Here is a 6,741-nt window from a genome sequence, read left to right as displayed (position 1 = left end):
TTAGTTTCCATTTAGTTTCCGTCGGTGAAAAAAGGTAGTCGACGAACATTTTTCGTCTTGGTTTTAGTCGACGAAATCAACACTGTATATTACTATTGCTGATTGTATAATCACTATTGCTGCTCAGTGGGCTGGTGACTAATAGAAGGGCTGTTGTTTACATCATGACTAATATAATATGGTGTTATCTTTATAGACCTAATGTCTGACTGTACCTTAATGGTTAATCCCTCCCTGTGTTGCACATACAGTCTATAGGCCTCACTCACACCTGTACAACAATGTTGCATGCAAGATGTAAGCCCAGTGTTGCTTATCTACCATGCAACACTGTTGTATGCTAGATGTATAGGTGTGAGTATACTCTATATGACTCTCTACCATCTTATCAACACACACCCATTCACACACACACACACACACACTCACTCTCTCTCTCTCTCTCTCTCTCTCTCTCTGTCTCTCTCTGTCTCTCTCTCTCTCTCTCTCTCTCAGATGTTTGCGTGAACCGTGACAGAGTTTGATTGATTGATTGATTGAAGAATTTATTAACAGTTTGCAGAATTACAGTACGTTTCAAGCACAAACTCAATACAAAGGCTGTTATCTGTGAGTGGACGACCCAATTAAGCATTACACTTGTTTCCAATAGGGTCCACCATGTTCAAATCATCAAAACATTTAGAGACGTACAAATAGACACTTCTATAGACAGAACAGGAATTCATCATAAAGGAGGTAAAAAGGGAAAAGAAACATATACAGTGAGGGGGGAAAAAAAGGGGTGGGCGGTGGGGGGGATTCACGTTCAGCTCCGTTAATTTGTTTGTTTTCCTTGGAGGAGCTGCGTTGGGTCCCCAAGTCGGCTCCGTGGCCGTACCTTGAGTTGGCTGTGTGGCCGTGACCGTCTCTTGTGTTGTCCTTGCGTTGGGTCCCCAAGTTGGCTCAGTGGCCATACCTTGAGTTGGCTGTGTGGCCGCGACCGTCTCTTGTGTTGTCCTTGCGTTCGTGTTTGAGGGATTCCGATTTTACAGGGGCCAGTTTCGAATTGCAGCCGTCCGTAGGTGCCCTTTGAGAGCGGTTTTGAAAGGGTCAAGGGATTCGCATGTCTTAATGACAGTTGGTAGGGCGTTCCACATTTTGGTGGCATAGGAGCGAAAAGAGGAGATGTTTGAGATCAAAGTGGATTCGATTTCTTTATAAACCCGACCGAAACCAAGGTAGACACACACACACACACACACACACACACACACACACACACACACACACACACACACACACACACACACACACACACACACACACACACAGGTTTGTACAATAGCTGAAAATCACCAACGGAAAAAACCTATGACTTTTGCCTCCGTGTTGCAAAGTAGGATCCAACAGACCTTCAACACAAAGTAGGATCCAACAGACCTTCAACACAAAGTAGGATCCAACAGACCTTCAACACAAAGTAGGATCCAACAGACCTTCAACACAAAGTAGGATCCAACAGACCTTCAACACAAAGTAGGATCCAACAGACCTTCAACACAAAGTAGGATCCAACAGACCTTCAACACAAAGTAGGATCCAACAGACCTTCAACACAAAGTAGGATCCAACAGACCTTCAACACAAAGTAGGATCCAACAGACCTTCAACACAAAGTAGGATCCAACAGACCTTCAACAGCACTTGTTGAGTCAAATGAATGAATGAAAGTAAAAACAACTAAACTAAAATAATTTAAATGATCCTTCATGTGCTTTTCCCCCCCCTTTTCGACTTCTTCTTATTGAGTAAACCAGAGTAGGCTCTATGCCCTAGAGCAGGGGTGGGCAACTGGCGGCCAGGGGGCCACATGCGGCCCCCACCTTCACTTAATGCGGCCCGCATGTTAACACAGCCGACGCGAATCGCGTATCAATACGTTATCAATTAATCAAACGTCGGGTGCGGATCACGTATCAATACGTTTCAATCACTTTTTTATAGCATACTTTCATTCATCTTTTTACCCACCCGGACAATGAAGAACCATCGCCCTATCATTGCTGCTTAGTCCAGCTCACGTGATCAGAAAAAAAAACAAAAAAAACAAAACCCCCTCCCCTCCTGAAAACAGGAGGGCGGGCCGCTTTACGTGTAGAAGCCAGTGTAATGGCTGCGCCCATGCCGATCTAGTCTGTGTTTGAAAAGAATCAAATTTCACCTAACCTCGCCTCACCAGGCTTTCCACCTCGGACATTTGATTCCCCCCTCCCCTCCTGTTTCTCCAGGAGGAGGATCTTGCGAGGGGGTACATGCTCTCCTCTGTCTCTCGGAAAAAAACATGACGAACGCTGAACGGAACGCTGCCTGAACACATATGCACCAGATCGGCATTGCAATGCAACGTCTGCAACACACATGGACAGATGCATGTTTCCTTCTTCATACTGTAGCGACCAAACGATCCCCGAGCCTACAATACTACGAACTAACCACAGTATCGAGGGGCCGCCACGACAAGACAGTGTTCCGTTGGTGGATCACGTATCGCCATGCAGAGCCGTCATAATCGGAGATCGCTCAGACGTGTGATTGTAACGCTTTTTTATTCATTATAATTGTAGTGATAAGACCGCAATGAACGCGTCGGGGACGTAATCGACCCGGGTGTAATGTATAACGAACTTTTCCGCGACCTAAACCGTGGTGTTGTCATCTGTGGAAGTCATTTTTTCCTTCTCGTCGACATCACAGCCGGGTGACGCTTTTTTTCCCCTCCATCGCCCCCAAGCTGCATGCCCATAGCCTGGCTTGGCCAGCCTCATAGCGGGGATTCACTGAAGATTCTTCCCCGGAGGAAACATCAGTGAACCCTCGCTATGAGTCTGGCCGTGCCAGGCTAGCATGCCCAGGCATGTTCCCCTACACTAGCTTGAAAAACAAAATCAGCTGATGACAACGCGTCTCACCGTTATACTATAGTTCTGAACCGAACGGTGGAATGGGACTTTTTATAGCCGTACGGATCAAGACTTTTGCTGCCCAATGTGCCCATGACCCCCCCCCCCCCCAATGTTACTGCTTCTCTACAGTTGCGCGGTGCAATGGTAGAGAACAGTTGCACCGCTCACTTCACAGGGGTGTGATTTTTATTATTACAGTAGAAGTTTACAGACCAAACTGTAAATAAAAGCTTTACATGACATTCTGTCTCAGTCCGTATATAGCGAGCTGTAGTGAATAAGTAGAGAAGTAGAGTTGCACTGCTCACTTCACAGGGGTGTGATTTTTTTATTATTACAGTACAATTTTTTTCCTTATGAAAGCAGAGAGTCTTCTGTTTCATACGGTATATAGTATTTATATGTCGCTATAGGCCTTATTTTGTGAATATTGAGGAGTTCACGTCCATGTCTTCTCTGAAGTTATCTGGTGGGCACAAGCTGCATTCAATAACCAATTACTGTCTAACTGTAGATGGGATCAATGTTTACTGTTTTCCTCGTAAAAGTACACATTCAGGGCTTTCATTCGGTGTATAGGATGTATAGGATATTTATTGGGTTCAATTTTATATCTGCCTGTCAATGTCTCTGACTTTAAACCATCCATAACTCTGCTCGCTGTTCAAGATAACCACTTCCAGGCAAATGCAGGTGTTGCAAAAAGGTCAATATCTCCAGAATGGAACATGGTAAAATCAAAATGTATTTTTTTAATTGAAGTGGACAAGTTCAGCTTTCTTTTGATGTAGGCGTGTGATTCTCGCTATAAGAGAACATTTTACTGTGGGCCCCCGAACAAGGCCTTTGTGCAATGTTAAATGGCAGCAACATCCAAATAGGCCTGTTGAGATCTTCCAGCAATCAAAGTGTTAATATCAGAATAATGATATAGTATTGATTTCAGCTGTTATTCCAAACCCGCTTTAATTACTTCATGACTAGTATTAAATGACTAGTATTAAAATGTTATTGTCTTTTTGTGTCCAATGTAGTTATGTTAACAGATCATAAAGTTAACAACTATAACTAAATGCATTTGAAATTCAAAAAATATAGCAAAAATATTTTTTTTTGCTACCACAGTAATATGCACTGTGGCCCCTCTGGAGTGAGTGTGGAAATATATTGGCCCTCTCCATCGTCAAAGTGGCCCACCCCTGCTCTGTGTCCTAAACCAGGTGTTCTCACCCTGCTCTGTGTCCTAAACCAGGTGTTCTCACCCTGCTCTGTGTCCTAAACCAGGTGTTCTCACCCTGCTCTGTGCCCTAAACCAGGTGTTCTCACCCTGCTCTGTGTCCTAAACCAGGTGTTCTCACCCTGCTCTGTGCCCTAAACCAGGTGTTCTCACCCTGCTCTATGTCCTAAACCAGGTGTTCTCACCCTGCTCTGTGTCCTAAACCAGGTGTTCTCACCCTGCTCTGTGTCCTAAACCAGGTGTTCTCACCCTGCTCTATGTCCTAAACCAGGTGTTCTCACCCTGCTCTGTGCCCTAAACCAGGTGTTCTCACCCTGCTCTGTGCCCTAAACCAGGTGTTCTCACCCTGCTCTGTGTCCTAAACCAGGTGTTCTCACCCTGCTCTATGTCCTAAACCAGGTGTTCTCACCCTGCTCTATGTCCTAAACCAGGTGTTCTCACCCTGCTCTATGTCCTAAACCAGGTGTTCTCACCCTGCTCTGTGTCCTAAACCAGGTGTTCTCACCCTGCTCTATGTCCTAAACCAGGTGTTCTCACCCCCTGCTCTGTCCTAAACCAGGTGTTCTCACCCTGCTCTATGTCCTAAACCAGGTGTTCTCACCCTGCTCTATGTCCTAAACCAGGTGTTCTCACCCCTGCTCTATGTCCTAAACCAGGTGTTCTCACCCTGCTCTATGTCCTAAACCAGGTGTTCTCACCCTGCTCTGTGTCCTAAACCAGGTGTTCTCACCCTGCTCTATGTCCTAAACCAGGTGTTCTCACCCTGCTCTATGTCCTAAACCAGGTGTTCTCACCCTGCTCTATGTCCTAAACCAGGTGTTCTCACCCTGCTCTATGTCCTAAACCAGGTGTTCTCACCCCCTGCTCTATGTCCTAAACCAGGTGTTCTCACCCTGCTCTATGTCCTAAACCAGGTGTTCTCACCCCTGCTCTATGTCCTAAACCAGGTGTTCTCACCCTGCTCTATGTCCTAAACCAGGTGTTCTCACCCTGCTCTATGTCCTAAACCAGGTGTTCTCACCCCCTGCTCTATGTCCTAAACCAGGTGTTCTCACCCCCTGCTCTGTGTCCTAAACCAGGTGTTCTCACCCTGCTCTGTGTCCTAAACCAGGTGTTCTCACCCTGCTCTATGTCCTAAACCAGGTGTTCTCACCCCTGCTCTATGTCCTAAACCAGGTGTTCTCACCCTGCTCTATACCCTAAACCAGGTGTTCTCACCCTGCTCTATGTCCTAAACCAGGTGTTCTCACCCCCTGCTCTATGTCCTAAACCAGGTGTTCTCACCCCCTGCTCTATGTCCTAAACCAGGTGTTCTCACCCTGCTCTATGCCCTAAACCAGGTGTTCTCACCCTGCTCTATGTCCTAAACCAGGTGTTCTCACCCCTGCTCTATGCCCTAAACCAGGTGTTCTCACCCCTGCTCTATGCCCTAAACCAGGTGTTCTCACCCCCTGCTCTATGTCCTAAACCAGGTGTTCTCACCCCTGCTCTATGTCCTAAACCAGGTGTTCTCACCCTGCTCTATGTCCTAAACCAGGTGTTCTCACCCCCTGCTCTATGTCCTAAACCAGGTGTTCTCACCCTGCTCTATGTCCTAAACCAGGTGTTCTCACCCTGCTCTATGTCCTAAACCAGGTGTTCTCACCCTGCTCTATGTCCTAAACCAGGTGTTCTCACCCTGCTCTATGTCCTAAACCAGGTGTTCTCACCCTGCTCTATGTCCTAAACCAGGTGTTCTCACCCTGCTCTATGTCCTAAACCAGGTGTTCTCACCCCCTGCTCTGTGTCCTAAACCAGGTGTTCTCACCCCCTGCTCTGTGTCCTAAACCAGGTGTTCTCACCCCCTGCTCTGTCCTAAACCAGGTGTTCTCACCCTGCTCTATGTCCTAAACCAGGTGTTCTCACCCTGCTCTATGTCCTAAACCAGGTGTTCTCACCCCTGCTCTATGTCCTAAACCAGGTGTTCTCACCCTGCTCTATGTCCTAAACCAGGTGTTCTCACCCTGCTCTGTGTCCTAAACCAGGTGTTCTCACCCTGCTCTATGTCCTAAACCAGGTGTTCTCACCCTGCTCTATGTCCTAAACCAGGTGTTCTCACCCTGCTCTATGTCCTAAACCAGGTGTTCTCACCCTGCTCTATGTCCTAAACCAGGTGTTCTCACCCCCTGCTCTATGTCCTAAACCAGGTGTTCTCACCCTGCTCTATGTCCTAAACCAGGTGTTCTCACCCCTGCTCTATGTCCTAAACCAGGTGTTCTCACCCTGCTCTATGTCCTAAACCAGGTGTTCTCACCCTGCTCTATGTCCTAAACCAGGTGTTCTCACCCCCTGCTCTATGTCCTAAACCAGGTGTTCTCACCCCCTGCTCTGTGTCCTAAACCAGGTGTTCTCACCCTGCTCTGTGTCCTAAACCAGGTGTTCTCACCCTGCTCTATGTCCTAAACCAGGTGTTCTCACCCCTGCTCTATGTCCTAAACCAGGTGTTCTCACCCTGCTCTATACCCTAAACCAGGTGTTCTCACCCTGCTCTATGTCCTAAACCAGGTGTTCTCACCCCCT

General features: G+C 47.0%; 1 protein-coding gene across 1 annotated transcript in view; it reads left to right on the top strand.

Moving 5' to 3' along the window:
- Positions 1–1,636: 1,636 nt before the first annotated feature.
- The window catches only part of LOC306919608 (globoside alpha-1,3-N-acetylgalactosaminyltransferase 1-like), a 52,315-nt gene continuing 47,210 nt past the window's right edge, over positions 1,637–6,741 (top strand). Inside the window, exon 1 of the mRNA XM_079532366.1 lies at positions 1,637–1,658. The gene's annotated coding sequence lies outside the window, so the exon portion shown is untranslated. The remainder of the gene's footprint in view (positions 1,659–6,741) is intronic.

The sequence above is a fragment of the Electrona antarctica genome, assembly GCF_951216825.1.
Source record: "Electrona antarctica genome assembly, contig: scaffold_344, whole genome shotgun sequence".
NCBI lineage: Eukaryota > Metazoa > Chordata > Actinopteri > Myctophiformes > Myctophidae > Electrona > Electrona antarctica.
The sequence above is the reverse complement of the archived record's forward strand: the minus strand, read 5'-3'. Positions and strand labels throughout refer to the sequence as shown.